This window comes from Diabrotica undecimpunctata, chromosome 4 (genome assembly GCF_040954645.1).
Source record: "Diabrotica undecimpunctata isolate CICGRU chromosome 4, icDiaUnde3, whole genome shotgun sequence".
Taxonomy (NCBI): Eukaryota; Metazoa; Arthropoda; class Insecta; order Coleoptera; family Chrysomelidae; genus Diabrotica; species Diabrotica undecimpunctata.
Genome location: NC_092806.1, coordinates 140,105,018 through 140,122,924, shown reverse-complemented (window position 1 = coordinate 140,122,924; position 17,907 = coordinate 140,105,018). Strand labels below are relative to the sequence as shown.

The 17,907-nt window shown below is 32.8% G+C and overlaps 1 protein-coding gene and 1 long non-coding RNA gene across 2 annotated transcripts in view; one reads left to right on the top strand and one right to left on the bottom strand.

The window, feature by feature from the left end:
- Positions 1–17,907, bottom strand: part of LOC140440117 (uncharacterized) — a 352,003-nt gene that overhangs the window by 249,339 nt on the left and 84,757 nt on the right. The gene's annotated exons all lie outside the window — the stretch shown is intronic.
- Positions 144–10,063, top strand: LOC140438452 (uncharacterized). Its single transcript, XR_011950531.1, has 2 exons — positions 144–415; positions 9,702–10,063. It is a non-coding gene; the product is annotated as an uncharacterized lncRNA (long non-coding RNA).

Here is a 17,907-nt window from a genome sequence, read left to right as displayed (position 1 = left end):
TATGTATATTTAATTAAAAATAGTCAATACACAATTAATTAAAGTGTTTATTGTTAAAAAAAAAATTATCTTATTGTAAAGAAAGTAGTAAAGCCTACGCATAATGTATTTTAATTTTTTTATAGCTAAAAGCATCACTAATTTTAAATTAAATACTAGTACATATACGTACATAAACTAGGATATAATTTATTTCTTTTCGTCACGACGTAGAGTCGAATGTTATCGTAAGAAAAGTTCGTTGTTCTAACTTCAAAAGTAGAAATGAATTTCATTTCTTTCTTTATTTTCCTTTTCGCTTTGAGCGCCTTAGCTTATAACCAGATATATGCGAAGCGTCAAGAGTATTCCGTAGAAAAGATTGCTCCATGGTGGTATAAGAATGTATATCAAAATCGGACATTCGTATCAAAAGGTAAAATCATTAAAATATTGTAAAATATCCATATTCAACCTATACTTTTTTATTTAATATTATAATATTAAGATGGCACGACTTATCCCACGTTTTTTAATCAAGTTATTACATAAAACTAACAAAAAAATGTTTTTTATTATTATACCTTGACTGAATTTTTCTCTTTCCTTGATAGTAGTTTAGTTAGCCAAAGGTTATCAAATGTATACTGCTCAATTATTGAAGTGGATATTAGAAAATTATCTATGTTTCAGACATGTGTCGAAGTTCAAAATAAATAAAAGTCAAATATATTATACACAAACTTTATTCATAGACCATGTTTGGCAGTTAAAAGAAGCAAAAAAAAATATTTTTAATAAAATAAGAAAAAAATATAAAATCATTGAAAAAATCAAGAAAAGTCATAATAATAAAATTGTTTTCTTGTCACGTTTATACACAATTTAATATTTTGTAGGGCCCCCTCTTGTTTCTCTTAATTCTCTTGCTCTGGAAGGTAATGTCATTATTAAATTATCAATACAATTTTGTCGTATTATTTCCCAAATTGTTTGCAATTCATTAGCTAATTGTTGTAAAGTTTAAGATTGCTTTAGGATTTCTTTTAAAAGTCTGGACATTTTTACACAAACGTGTCCGATGTAATTTATGTCCGAAGATCACGTTAGCCACTTTATTCTTGTAGTTCGATGATATACTAACCATTCGTCCATACTTCTCGAGCGGTGAGGGGAGGCATTAGCGTTGTTTGAAACAAATCTGTAACCTATAGCAGCAGCAAATCGCACTATCATTGGCTCTATGACCCCATCACCATATCATACAGCCGTGATTGTTACATTAATTAAAATTCCTAAGTCAGCGTGTTCATTATAACATACGTTTCCCAGACGCAAAGTGATTCCCCCTCGGAAGAGAGTTATTGAATCCAATAAATTTTCATTATATCGTTATCTTTTTTTTCTCCCCAGACCAATATTCAAACGTATAAAAATTTAATCTTATTTCATCAGAAAAGAGGCAATGTCTCCAGTCTTAAAAGCACCATTGACTGTATTCTATCGTCCAATGATATCTACTCCTCCGTCAACCGTGAGTGTGTGGTGCGTTTAATGTTTTTACAAATGACATGCTTACAATAAGCCGGGCCAAAAAATTTTTTTGGGAAACTTTAAACGGGCTAGTAAAAAAAGTTGTATAAGGTCGTCGTAATAATATGTGCCAAATATGGTATTATACCATATTTGGTATATACCAAATTAAATTATTTTTGACCGGGCCCCCGGAGGCCCAATTTTTAGGGCGGACTAGTATCTAAAATGTTAATATTGATGCTATTATCTCGTAAAAAAATTTCATATTGATCTATAATCTATTTCTAATGAGTGTAGAGTAATAAAATCTCATGAAGTATTCAAAAGCGCTACAGGGTAATCCGTCAATAATCCGTCAATAAATTCCGTCCGCATTGCAAAATTCTGTCGTTTCATAAAGAGCAGGTAGGTATCACCCTGTTTTAAGGGATTAGTCCATTGTTATCGACAGATAAACACTGAGCCAGAGGCGCGCTAGTGGGTTAATTGACAAAAGAATATGCATTCTTAAAAATCATATTAAAGGAAATAAAAATGTAATACAGCAGAACAGTGTTATTAAAAAAATATAAAATGTAACAATAAAATATATACGAACCGAAATCGGGAAATACTCACAAACACACACGAATGAACTTTACATATTGAAACACTTGTGGGGAGTTTAAATCAATTTATTCACAAAAACTACAAAAACTTTACTGGATACGTTATTACAATTCTACATCACTATAGTCTTCATCCGAAGAACTGTCATCACCCCCTGGTGTTATAATTATAGGGTCAACCACCTGATCGACCAAGTTGTCCAGTTCCCACATTTTATCTTCCTCTTTTAAAACATGCTGGATTGCTTTTTGCCAGTTTTCTGATGTGATTTCCATAATGGCTTGATCAAACAATACCTTGACATCTTTCATTTTAAATGTGGTATTGTGCCTTGCAACATATCCTTTAACTTGTGCCCATATAAGTTCTATGGGATTTAATTCGCAATGATATGGCGGTAGGCGTAGCACAGTTACTTTATACTTTTCTGCTACATCTTCTACGGCATATTTTATGAAGCGAGATTTATGTTGTTTTACTACGGCTAGTAGTTCCTTCTTTATTGAATTCGTCTCAAACTGAATACCTTTATTTGACAGCCAGTTAATAATTTCTTGCTTTCTCCAAGCTGAAGTTGGTACCTTCTCTATGCGCCTTGAATGGAAGCTTGCATTATCCATAACCACGACCGAATCAGCTGGAAGAAATTTTAACATTTCCCCGAAGTAGTCTTCGAAGACATCCGAATTCATGTCCTCATGATAATCTCCCGTCCGACACGACTCAAAGCTTAACAGACCTTCTTTTAAAAATCCTTCTTCGCTTCCAATGTGAGCAATTATAAGCCTCTTCCCTTTTCCCGAAGGCACTTTAATACCCGTCGAAAGGCCTTCTATGAAAGCTTGGCGAGCACTTGTTACATTTTTATCTTGTCACATTTTTTGGACTATATAACCTTCGTTTATCCACGTCTCATCAAGATAAAAAATTTTCTTGTGCTCTCTGCGGTACTGTTTTATAGATCTCAAATATTTTCGTCTCCAGCAAATGATTTCATCACTTTCCAGTAATAGTGCCTTTCGATTGTGCTTTTCCCAGGAAAAATTCATACTTTTTAAAGTTTTCCATAAAAGTTTTCTGGATATCAAAGGAATATCGTTATCTTGGCTTATCTCCATTAGTATTTTGTCAAGGGTGGGTATTTCCTTTTTAAAATAAAACGAATGAACTTTTCTTCGAATGTCACGTTTGGTGTCTTCACCTAAGATTTTTATTGGTCTTCCTGATTTTCTCTTGCATGGACTTAACTGGCCTGATATCTTTCTTTCTCGCAATAATTTAAAAATCGTGGACTGTCCAATTCCAGTCATTCGGGCACATCGCTCAACACTTTCTTGCACAGACAAACTAGGGTGATCGTGTTTTATGCAATCATATACATTTAAAATTATAACTTTTTCACTAACAGATAGCGGAGAATTTTTTACACCTCTTTTCTTTGGAGTAAATGTCGCCATTTTATAACTTTTTCACTATTTCTATATCACAATATTACTGTACGTTTAATTGGTGTAGTAACAATTACTAACTCGAATGTCGAATGTCGAATGATAATAATAAAATAAAAGAGGGATTATAATGAAAGTGTAAGTAAAACCTCATTACGCGTTATTAGTCTTCATGTTGATTTATTTTAGTTCTTAGTAATATTAGGAGGTGCGTCATACCCTTATCAGTTTCTTCTAATGCTTTTATTCGTTCAGTAAGGAAGTGAATTTGTTTTTATAAATAAAAATGTAATTAGCTTTAATGACCATATAATGGAATACGAGTTTGAAGAATAAGTTAATCGAAAAATTAAATAAAATTGGTTATCACAAAATATCCAAAATATGATATTTTGAGGTACATCAATTTTTGACGACGAAGTTGACATCCGTCCATTTGCCTACGCCCATGACGACACCGAAATTCAGGCAAATTTTATGACACTTCATGATTTATTACTCTACACTCATTTGAAACCAATTATAAAAAAAATTAACCGGCCCTTAGGACTAAAAATATAAAAAAAGGGTAAACAATTCATATTTACAATTTTTATGTGCTGTGAATAGTGCAGCTCTTCGCTTGAATTAATATTCGGCACGAAAGGTTCTTTGCATTGAAATAATATGCAAATATTTAACATTATCCCGTATAATCATTTAACCAAGAACTCACCACGAGGAGGTAGTTGCACAGCGAGTTCCACCCATCCACCCCCCTCTGCTCAAAATTAAATGTATAATATTATTTTTTATTTAATTACTTTTTGAAGCATAGTATTGACATTTACTTTCAAACATCGGCAAATTCTTTCTGGTATCAAGTTTAGCTCGAATGTAACAATCTCTAAATTCATTACCATACACTTTTATTGACGCATCTGTAATTATTTTAACACATCTCTCCACCGCTTGAGTACGGCAAGGAAAATGGTCAAAATTTGGAACTTGTTTATATATAACCATATCCCACAATTCCTTGTCGGCCAAATGCTGTGTTAGAGGAGGTTCTGTTATAGTATTATTTATCCAGTCTATGAGATGTATGTAATCTTCTGCATTGAAATTGATTTGAGGTATAACTGTATCCAGAAATTTAGTGTCTCATTATAAAAGTTATTTTAATAACAGCTGTAAAACTGAATAATCCCTTGTAAGTACTCTATTGTTGTATAATTATCACAGCTATCCAAGCTGACAGGACCGGCATATAGCCAAGTCAACTGTAGGTTAGTACATATAATCAGATCAAATATTATCATTCAAGCGTAATGTCAAAAAACTCTTTTTATAAACATACAAATTTCCCATAATTATTGTATTCTTTTATTAATCATTATTTTAAGTCTCAACGAAATAAAAGCGCCCAAAATTATGAAGATCTCAATTTAGTTAAATTGACTGGACCGGTGGTGGAAATTAATAAGTTTTGGGAAAACGGGTAATATCCCAAACACATTAGAATTGACAAACCCGTATATACAGTTATAATGAGTAAACGTTTAACTTAATTGACCTATTAACAAATTACTTGGAATTTATATAACTTTCTACCTGTTACTTATCGTTAACTGTTTTTTAATTTGAAGAGAGTTGTACGATGACAAACTAACACTTAAAAGTCTGCTTTGACGGAATTGGTTGTAAAGTCGTTTGAGTGTTCAGTTTGTGCAAAAAATTAGTTGAGTATTGTAATAAAAGTGTTTATTTTTTTAGAGTGTGTACACTTGCCGGTGAATCCACGTAGTCAAATTTACCTTTATTGTATGAAACAATGTGGCGTCCCTGGAGTCCAGAGAATAATAGGGCAATTCGGCCAGTTAATGAACCGGAAGCAAATCGACAAGGAGGTGATCTCATTCAAGTATTAGAACCTGAACAGCGCCAACGAATACATTTATCTACTGATGCAAAACAAATTATTGCTAATGTTTTTCAAACTCTTGTCGAAAAAAATATGGACAGTAACGAAGCCTTACATGAAACGGCAACTTTGACTAAAAAACCATTATCCACAGTCAGAAAAATTGTAACTAATCCTATTATACCAAGATTACCACAACAAATTGTACCCACACTAGATATATTAGTTGACAGGCTTCACGTCGACAACACTGAAATTAAGTGCGGTAGAACAACTGTTTGGAAGTGTTTGCAACGTATAGGGTTTAAATACAAAAAAGTAGATAAAAGACAGGTACTTATGGAATCCAATCGTTTACGGATATGGCGAATGGAATATTTAAACAAAATTAAACAGTGTCGTCGAGAAAATCGACCTATTATTTATTTAGATGAAACGTGGTTTGATACACACGATACGCCATCTAAAGGTTGGGTAGATAATAGTCAATCTTGTTCAACAAAAGCACCTTCTAATAGAGAAAAAAGAATAACAATATTCCATGCTGGATCAGTCGATGGATGGGTTCCAAATGCCTTATCTCTATCAGCTAAAAACATCAGTGATTCATGTCTCAATTACCATGACAACACAACTTCAGGTATATTTGAAGACTGGTTCAAAAATAAGTTAATACCCAATATACCCCCTAATAGTGTTGTAGTTATGGACAATGCAACATATCATAGCAGGCAATTAAATAAAATTCCCAGTTCAAGCGATACGAAAATAACAATACAGAATTACTTGTATGACAAAGATATTTATTTTCACATAGATAATACTAAGAAGGATTTATTGGGCATTTTAAAAAGTTTCGCATTGAAAAAAGAATACTTTTTTGATAATTATGCCGAAAACATGGGTCATACGATTTTAAGACTTCCACCATATTACTGGGTATTTAACCCAATCAAACATATGTATGTGGCATCAACTTAAGTCAAGAGTTCGAAGAAATAATACTTCGCCACATATAAATGCATCTGTCCTGCATTTAATTGAAAAGGAAGTACTCAAAATTGATGCGAATAGTTGGAAAAATGCAGTCTCATATGTTATGAAAGCTGAGAATTCATATTTTCCTACATATAATATACAAAATATTATCATCAATTTAAAAGACGACAGTGATAGTGACACAGATTTAACATAATATCTATGTGATGTAATATTTATACTCGTTTTGTGTGTGTGTGTGTGTGTGTGTGTGTGTGTGTGTGTGTGTGTGTGTGTGTGTGTGTGTGTGTGTGTTTTGTGTTTTATTGGCACTGGTTTTCACAACCAACTGGCCAGTCAATTTCATAATGATTTTTTTAGACTATAACTTATCACTAACTCAGGGGAGTAATGTGTAGTCTCTGTGTTAAGTAAATGTCTTGTTACTTTAGTAAAGTCGACGTCATTGTCTTTACAAAGGGACGCTAATTGTATCCGAACGTTTGCGGTCCCTCAGGTGAGTACCGATTTACTCGTTTTAAAAGGTTCATATTTATTCATGTTGACATGTTATGTTTAACTTTTCCGTTTCATGTCTGAAAAAGTTGGCAAAAAATGATAAATTTCTTTATTAATAATTTCACGAAAAAAAATTATTCTTCACTAAAGGTTGTGCATCACATAAAATTATTAATCAATAATCTTATAAAACATTAGTGGTAGAAAATCATAATTATTAATTAATACTGAAGTGATTTTAAATTTAGATTATAAGAAAATGTTATTTTAAAATGTTTGTAGGTATTAAAAATTATGTCCAAGTTTAGATTCATGGCCTTCTAATAATTAAATAATACATTTAAAGTAAAAAGTAAATAAAAAAATACTTTTGCATTTGTTGATTTTGTATATTGAATAAGTTATCAGTTTATGTATTTTTCCCTTAATTATCTAGATATTTATTTAAATTAAATATGTAATGTAAATGCCAAATAAAATATAAAATTCGTTAAGCCGGCCCTTTTTACTATTTACCTGAAGAGGCAAATCTCTTTATGGCGTCGACTTTATCAGCGGGATACTTTTAAATTCTGCATAAGTCAGTTCTTATAATTGTGGATGAAGTATTATACTTTGAAAATACGATTTTTTATGCCAGATTTAATAACTGTGTTCTATTAACATAGAAATTAGAATGTTTTCCGGGTGCGCAAAATAAGCATTGTCTTGAATAACTTTATTGATAAGCAATGACAGATTATTCGGAAAATTTCTCGAGATCTGCACTAATTTCCATGTTTGCCTGGCTCCATATTCAAATCTTAAGCTACATAAACTCTAAGAATGCGGTTAACTGTCGTTAACCAACGTGGGTGTGCCATCTTCCCTGGACTTCTCTCTGACAAACTTTGAGAACATATTTCATCTCCAATTGGTTTAGATAGTTTGTACAAATACTGTTGCTCTGTATTTAGATAATTTTCGTTTACAACAGGCCGAACAACTTCTCTGTATTTTAATTTAACAACAGGCATTTTTTCGCAATTGACAAAAAGGATCCAATAGGCCCTTTAATCTAATTTTTGCAAAAAATGACGTAAGGGAAGTTCATTTGCGTCCAACAGGCATACACTCCACTGTAATGGTTTATTTGCTCGCATTTCTATAATCAGAATGACTTCACCTTTCCAGCCCGTATTGACATTTGTACCGTCATATCCTTTAACAATTAATTTGCTTAAATCTATATTATGGCTTTGTAAGTAGTCTAATATTCCTTCGGCAATATCTAGAGCACATGACTGTCTGAGCTAAGACAGACATAAGGTAATGTCACAATACAATTTTGTGGTATTATTTTCCAAATTGTTTGCAATTCATTAGCTAATTGTTGTAAAGTTTAAGATGGCTTTAGGATTTCTTTTAAAAGTCTGGACATTTTTACCCAAACGTGTCCGATGCAATTTATGTCCGAAGATCACGTTAGCCACTTTATTCTTGTAGTTCGATGATATACTAACCATTCGTCCATACTTCTCGAGCGGTGAGGGGAGGCATTAGCGTTGTTTGAAACAAATCTGTAACCTATAGCAGCAGCAAATCGCACTATCATTGGCTCTATGACCCCGTCACCATATTATACAGTCGTGATTGTTACATTAATTAAAATTACTAAGTCAGTGCGTTCATTATAACATACGTTTCCCAAACACAAAGTGAATCCCCTCCAAAGAGAGTTGATGAACCCAATAAATTTTCATTATATCGTTTTCTTTTATTTTTCTCCACAGACCAACAGTCAAACGTATGAAAATTTAATCTAATTTCATCAGAAAAGAGGCAATGTCTCCAGTCTTAAAAGCACCATTGACTGTGTTCTATTGTCCAACGATATCTGCTCCTACGTCAACCGTGAGTGTGTGGTGCGTTTTTCTACGGCCTTTCTTTAATGTTTTTACAAATGACATGCATACAACCGTTTTCTAATAGTTTAACTAGAAATCACCCTTGTAATATCTTGCCTGAAGAATCTGAAGAAGCTATTAAACCTTGATGCTGTGTATGTTCAATTTCTTCTCGCTGTGAGGACTAGGAAACGATATTGAGCATAAGTTGTGACTTATAACCCGACTTACTGACTCCCGAATAAGTAAATGCTGCAGATCCTAGGAGTAGTAGTTAAGAAAGATAAAAGAAGACCTGGTGCAAGGCAGTGTATGTCAGTAAAGCAGATTAATATTGGTATGACCCAAGATAGAAATTTTTGAGAAAATAATTTAAATTGGGAAAGCCGACCCTGCATAGGAATAAAAGTAGAATACTTAGCTATAGGTTTAGCCACCTAAGGTTTGCAGATGACATGGTGTTAATAGTTTATAGGATAGATGAGGCTAAAGAACTTTTAAAGCAGCTCTACCTTTCCTCGCTAGAAGGGGATTGAAAATAAATATATCTAAAACCCAGATCATGTCAAATCTTGTAGTTAGCGAAGATATAAGCGTCATTACCGTTATTATTACATAAGAATAAAAATACATGTTGCCGGTTACGTAAAATAAGAAAAAATAACAAAGTCAAAATAGTCCATTGGCCGGATAAAGGTTAACATTTTAGAGGCTTAAAGCATGTTCTGTTCTAGTTATAATTATATAGTTTATTAATGAAAACATTTTATTTGACATTTATTCAACCAATCTAAAAGAAATGTCTAAAACAATTAAATTCTATTAAAAATTATTTTGTTGTAGACTGCTTTAGACATGTTGAGGACGTGCGAACTAACATCAGGTGCTATGCTTTGTTTTATGTATATCGCTGGGACATGAAAACTCGATCTTGTGTATTAACCACCTACGGAGGTTGCTTTCCCACAAGGAACAATTTTGAATCTGCGGAGGAATGTAACAAAATTGCAAAGCCAGTTTGCCAACAACTAGTAGAAGATCTGGAAGATATAAATATACTGGATATACTTGATTTCTTCATTTATAAAGTACAAAATTGATTGTTTAACAGTTTTTGTCATTATTTTCATGGGTAATATATTGTGTTTATTACAAAAAATTATTTATGATACTATAAATATAACTTCCAAGATGTTTACAAAGAATTTTGACTTAGACAACTTATTAGGCGAGCGGCGTACCCCCAAAAAGGCTAATGATTCTTTGGCTATTGAGCAAATTTTGGTACCAAAATGTTCGTAATAAAAGTTTGCACAACATTTCTGAATAAAATTTTTTGATTAAGGTATGTTTAATATGAGTGGGTGCTTAAAATTATCCTTTTACTCGACGTAGGAGGTCTAATGTGACTCATCCCTAGGTTAAAATTGTCTCTTCAGCCCAGCCCATTTTAACAAAGTCTATTATTAACTTATGTGACTTCTACAAAGTTGTAGGGTCTGAGTTAATAATGCTCAAATGTATTGAGACGTATCCTATCCAACTCTGGGTAATTACACAGAACGTTTTCCGAAGTCATGTCATCAACCTGACAGAATCAGCAATTCGCACTTTATGCCTGTCCGATTTAGTTCTTGTAGCTCTTCAGGCTACAGTGTTTTGTTAGGAGACCTACGATAATGCGCAGATAATTTCTGTTTATTTCTAGTAAATATTTGGATCTTTTCTTCGAAGGTTCGTATGTTTCTTTGCCTCTTCCCGAGCAAGTTAGCCCGCTTTTTTGTTTCCTTTAATACCAGTAGGTACTTGCACCCAGAATAGAATTACTTATTATCGGTTCACAATTTGTCGATAGCTCACTACAAGTTTAACCCTAATTAGAGAAATGAAATACAGAGAGGATAGGTAATACGATATAATAGTAAAAACCAACCTGAAACTGACGGTTTAAGATGTTTTCGACTAACCCACCTTGTATCTAAAGGAATACAATACCTTATAATCCTATTAGGAGGGTATAGTGAATGGTTAGAGATCACCAACCAGTGTCGTAGAGTATATGATTGAAACATTTATTTGAACTAAATAAATATATTTTTTATATTGTACTTATGTAAATTGTATTTTTTAATAAAACTTATTTATTTTATTCAAAAATAAAAAATTTCTTGCCATTTGTAAAAGATACATTTATTTAATTAAGGGGAAAGGCGCCAAATGTCGCCTGGCAAAATTTTCAATGTGTTTTAAATGTATCCATTATTTTCGAATCCGGAAAAAACTAATAAATATTTTTGAAAAATTTAAAAGCAGAATTAAAGATTACATTATTACTGAGGGCAGAAAGTCCCTGAAAATGTCTACAATGTTTATTTTAATATGTTATGTAACAGGGATGGAAATAAAAGAGAAAATATAGTATAATTTTTAATTGAAAATATTGCATGCAAAAAAAACTTTTTATTTATTCTAATAAATATTTCATTCTGCCTTTAAATTTTTCAAAAATGCTTTTTAGTTTTCTCAGTATTTGAAAAAAAATGGATACATTTAAAACACATCGAACATTTTGACAGGCGACATTTTGCGCCTTTCTCCTTTAATACCTTACGATTACAACTACTATTACTTACCTTATATAATTACGATTAGAAAACTATTAAAATTCAAAATAAATAGGATCAACTTCGGAATCCGAGTCGTCATGAGGGTTAATAATTAGCGGTTGTGTCTCTACGGTAGCATCAATTATGTTATCAAGATCCCACATTTTTTGTTATTCTTCTATTACATGTCTTACTGCATCTTTCCAGTTTTGTTCTGTAATATGTTGTAAAGACTCGTATAACAATTCACGTACAGCTTGTATTTTATATGACATATTTTTTCTAGCCACATAACTTTTCATTTGTGTCCAAATTAGTTCAACTGGATTTATTTCTCAGTGGTAGGGTGGAAGTCTAAGGACTGTGATGTTTCGCCTTTCCGCCATTTTGTCAACTACGTATTTCTTGAACTTAGATTTGTGTTGCTGGCAATTTTTAAAAGTTCTGCTTTTACCATTCCATCTTCGTAAGGGAGATACTTATTCCGCAGCCAGTCAAGAATATCCTGTTTCTTCCACGCAGTCGTTGGAAGTCTTTCTACTAGTCATGAATGATAAGGTGCATTATCTAATACTATAATTGAATTTGGTGGTATGTGTTCAATCATCTGCTCAAAATACTCTTCGAAAACATCAGCTGTCATCTCCTCGTGATAGTCTTTTGTGCTTTTGGACTGAAATTCCAACAAACCATGCTTAACAAATCCTTTTTCACTGCCAATGTGAGAAATTATTAATCTACTGCCTTTACCAGAAGATGGGGAGATACCAGTAGACCAACCTTCCATAAAGGCTTGCCTGGAGCTTAATATATTTTTATCGGACCAAATTTTTTTAGAGTATGACCATAGTTTACCCACGTTTCATCCTTGTAGAAGATTGGCCTTCCTTCAGCCCGGAATTTTCGTATGGATCTTAGATAATTTCTTCTCCAACATATTATCTCCTCCCGGTCAATCAAAAGTGATTTTCGGTCTGATTTCTCCCACCGGAAATTTAATTCTTTTAAAACTTGCCACAATTTAGTTCGTCCAATATGAGGCAAATCCGGGTCGTCTCTAACTTCTTGTAAAATTTTGTTTAGGTTTGGTATTTCTTTTTTAAAAAAAAATCCATGAATTTTTCTTCGAATACCATTTTTGGCAAATTCATCAATTTCAATAGGTTTTTTCCCTCTTTTTAAGTGTTCGTTTGTGTTTGGGCTAGGTATACCGTGTTTTTTTCTTTATGATAGGAACCTATATATAGTTGACTCCCCTACGCCAGTCATGTTGGCACAACTTTCGACTATGTTGCGAACAGTGTTTGTGGGATTCTAAGAAACCAGAGCATCGTGAACATTCAGGACAATAGTCTTCTCTCTTGGTGAATAGACAGACTTACTGACTGTACGCAACAGTACCGGTGTAAAACTTGATGATGTTGATGATGAAGCCATCACAAACAATTCAACAAAACGAGCACGAGTGAAAGGTACGTATATGTTCGTAGGTATATGGAATATACAACATTCAACAAGAATTCAACAAAACGAGCACGAGTGAAAGGTACGTATATGTTCGTAGGTATATGGAATAAAAAATCACTCACGCACTGCATATAATTCGCAAAAGAAATATTCGAGACGCTAATTACTGCCGTAGACGCGGAAACTCTGACGAGCCGTAAATTACATGCGATCAAAAACGTACTAAACAAAAAAATTGTTTTCGTTCGTAATAACTTCACCCTTTAAAATTAAGTTTCGAATATAAACTGAACAGACGAGCCACGTGGCCAAAGCCGGCATCTTTATACTCATTATATTATTAAAAATCTGAGGAATTCCATCCTAATTATCTTGCAACGAATAGTACCTTCGGATATGAATTCCAGGTTTTCTACTAAAGTGATTAAACGCGAAGATTAGTATTGAAATATCCAAAGAGATAAGGTATTCTTATTTACAAAATTGTTAATGGTTAAATTCTTATTTTTATTAATATAATATAATAACCAACATTAGTAACCAACAGTATTAAAACATTATATTATTATTTAATGAATAAACACCTTAGGAACGCCTATGATTTACGACCGTTTTATGAGTTTGAGGCACATTTCGTGCTATCAACAATTTGTGAACTGAGTATAGTTACTTTTTCCGATACGAACCAAAATCTGAAGGCAGTTCTAAACTAACTTGGTGTTAATCCGACTCGGCTTCCTTTAATGCCGCCTGTCTATTAGATATAATTTTCATAGATCTGACCCTACAATTCCTCTTTTTTAATTCCTGCCGGTACATCTATATAGCATAAATTTTCGCTAGCAAGATAGTGGAGTGATTACCTAGGGTTTCACTGAGGCTCAGCCTTAGTTTCTCTCTCCCTATATCCCAGCTCCAACTCCGTCATCGGTTTTAGACCCAAATCTGAATGATTTTTAATTATATCTTTAGCCTTGATCATTGTATTCTTTTACCCTACTTCCTGGCATTTTATCCGCCTTACTGTCCATCCAGACTGTATGCTGCTACCTTCGCCTTGTTCTCCATCCATATATGTAATAGAAGGAGGTCAAGCATGACCCTCACGCAGGCGGTTTGGGTAGTCAACATTGCTCCTGTAATGATTAAGTATGCTTGACATTGAAACTTATTTAGCTTTCCTAAGTGGTATTTGGTGGTATTTTGTTGATATTTAGACCACCATATTATTTTACCATAGCTACAGCCATAGATTTTTCCACATATCCTTCGACATGTTCAAAGGGAAAACTTTGCTTTGTTGGCTATTCTTATCAAGTAAGCGTTCCATGTAAGCCGCTTATCTAGTATTACTTCTAGATATTTGATTTCATTCGCCGTTATGACAATTTATCCATAAAGAGCGATTCTCCAGGTGTTATCTAAATTTTATTAGAGCTAAATGGATGTCTTCAAGATATATGTCTAGAGAAAAAATCAAAATTATATAAAATATAATTCTCTTAATTTTTATTTAGGTACATTCATGTATTATTATTAGACTTTGGCAAATATGCATATTGCATATTTTGCATATTGTGCATATTTTATGCAAATATTTCATATTTTGGCATATTTGTATAAAAGTTTGCATAAAGTGCATAAAAGTTCAGATTTTTATACTGTATTTGAAAATTTTTAAACATACCAATTTATTTCAATTCTTGTATAAAATTTTGTAGTCATTTTAATCAAGAAATGATCTAAGTACGTAATCTCTACAGGTACAAAACATTTACAATTTCAAAGAAGATCAATTTAAGTAGCCCTCAACATTCTTAGAAAGTCTCGGTCACTGAGGCATTCAGTTATTGGATAATCGCTAAGGGTTTGCTCATTTGCATTTTATGATCTAATCCCCAAATCTATCTACAATTTATTGTATCTTAACAGCAGGTAAACGGCTAATAGTTTTGTTCCTAATTTAGGGATTTTCCAAAATCTCCCAGTTTATTGAATTAGGTACCTAAACATTTCTAATTTGATGCTCAGATTTGTAAATCATTTTTGTTTTGATATTCAACGCGTAAATACTCGTTGTGCGTAACAAAAAGGAAGATTGTGATTTTATAATGCCTAAAACAACCAGTGCTTCAACTTGGATTAAACCTTATAAAGAGCTGTCTATGGATATGGGAAAAATCTACTGTTCAGTCTGTGGCAAAATTGTAAGTATCTAATATTTTCTATTAAATATCTAATATTTCATACATACAGGGTGTTTCCAAATGACACTTACAACGTTTGACTGTAGATACTTCTCGAAAAATTGAACAAAACGATATAGTTAATGAGGGGTCAAACTTATTTACTTTTCGAGATACAGGGTGTTAAAATTAAAAAAAATTAAATTCTTTTAGTTAATAACAACAATAACTTTAAAACCAATAAACGTATTTACTTGAAATTTAGTACTCGTAGGTTGTTTTTAAATGAAAAATAGCTTCCTTTAGTGAGAAAAAATTGTCCATGGTACAATACAATGGTGTGTATTTAGAAAAATTTTTCACCTTTACTTTTTTTATGAAGTCAGCTATTCTAAAACACAATTATTTTTATTGTAATTGAATTAACAAAAAAAAAACTTTTGTTGAATTTTAAAATAAGATATATGATGTACTAATGGTTAGTAACAAAAACTAATTTGTGGATTAATACTGCATTTAAAACACTTAGCGAGTGTTTTTTTTTTCAAACCAGTTATTTGATTAACCAAAAACACCTTGTATATTTTTATATTTTAAAGGTTAAACTAAAGGTTTTTATTTTTATTTATAGATAGCATGTGAGAAGAAATTTCAGATAGACCAACATGTGAGAACTGCTTCACACATTGCAAAAAAAGGAAAAATAGGAGGAAAACATCAAACTTCAATGGCTAAATGTTTCCAATCTACTTCAAAAAAATTAGATGAGCAAGAAACTTTTAATGAAGACTTGTGTCGCGCATTAGTGTCTGCAAACATACCGCTTTCAAAATTAGCAAATGTAAATTTTAGTTCGTTTCTAAAAAAATATTGCAAACTTAATGTTCCAAGTGATCGGTCTCTAAGAAGAAATAATGTGAACGGGCTATACTCGTCGGTGTTAATTAATATTAAGGAAGAAATTGCAGATAATTATTTTTACATATCTGTAGACGAAACCACTGATTCCTCAGGAAAGAATATTGCTCATTTATTGATTGGTGTTCTTAAAGAAGATACCTTACCAAAATCTCATCTTATTTCATGCCAGCAACTTGAGAAAACAAATGCTTTAACAATTTCGCGTTTTATACAAGAAACATTAGCAACTTTTTTTCTTCCGACAACTATTCCTTCTAATAAATTACTGCTTATCGGATGCTGCTCCTTATATGGTGAAAGCAGGACAAAATTTAAAAATATTTTTCCCAGATTTAATACATGTTACTTGTGTAGCGCATGGATTAAACAGAGTTGCAGAGAAAATACGAAAAAAGTTTCCTCTTGTAAATACCATGTTATCCAGTGTCAAAAAAGTATTTCTTAAATCTCCTATAAGAATTCAACTTTATAAATAAATGCTACCTAACATTCCTCTTCCACCACAACCTATTTTAACGCGATGGGGAACATGGTTAGAAGCAGCTAATTTTTATGCAGATCATTTTGTTAAAATAAAGAACATAATTGATACGTTAACAGATGAAAGTTCCCAATCTCTTTTGAATTCTAAACAAACTTTTCAGAGTAACTTGCTTCAACAAGAACTTTCATTTATAAAATCAAATTTTAGTTTTGTTCAAAAAACAATTACTCAGTTAGAATCACCAAAACTGTCATTGTTCGAAAGTACAGCATTAATAAAAGAATTTGCGTCATGTTGTCGGAACGTTAGAGGTAATATTGGAAAAGATATTTTAAAAAAATTTGAAGCTACTATGGAAAAAAATTTCGATAACGTAAAGCACGAAAAGATAATTGAAGTTCTCCATAAGATCGGAGTCGACTACAGAGACATTCGAACAATAGCGAGTCTCTATTGGGGCCAAACAGCTAAAGTGAAAGTAGGATCTACATTTACCAATAAAATTGAGATCAAGAAAGGGGTACGACAAGGCTGTATCTTGTCTCCTATTCTCTTTAATATATACTCAGAAGAAGTATTTAAGACAGCGCTGGAGGAAAGCACAGAAGGCATAAAGATAAATGAAGAAATAATTAATAACATAAGGTCTGCTGATGACACTGTGATTCTAGCAAGTAGCATGGAGGAACTAAGTTGCCTAATGAGTAAGATACAAAAAACAAGTGCACAATACGGACTCAGACTAAATATCACAAAAACCAAATGGATGTTAGTAAGCAAAACCCAACAACCACCACAGCAACTGATATTAGACGATGAAAGAATTGAACACGTGGATTCGTACACCTACTTGGGAACAACAGTTAACTCAAATTGGGATCAAGCGAAGGAAATACGTATAAGAGTAGAAAAGGCAAGAACATCGTTCACTAACATGAAGCAAATTTTCACCTCTAAAAGCCTCACCCTACCTCTCAAAATTCGACTTCTGAAATGTTATGTATTCCCGGTTTTGTTGTATGGAATGGAGGCGTGGACAATGACCGCAACATTGATGAAAAAAGTAGAGGCTTTCGAAATGTGGGCTTACCGACGCATATTACGTATATCCTGGACTGAGCACGTGACCAACGAAGAGGTACTATGCCGGATAGGTAAAGAGAGAGAGGTAGGAATAAGTATAAAGAAAAGAAAGTTGGAATACTTGGGTCACGTTATGAGACACAATAAATATAGAGTACTACAACTGATCGTCCAAGGGAAAATAGACAGCAGAAGGGGTCCAGGGAGGAGAAGACACTCGTGGCTCCAAAACTTGCGGCAATGGTTCGGATTGTCATCTGCTGAACTATTCAGATCTGCCGCAAACAAAGTCAGAATAGCCA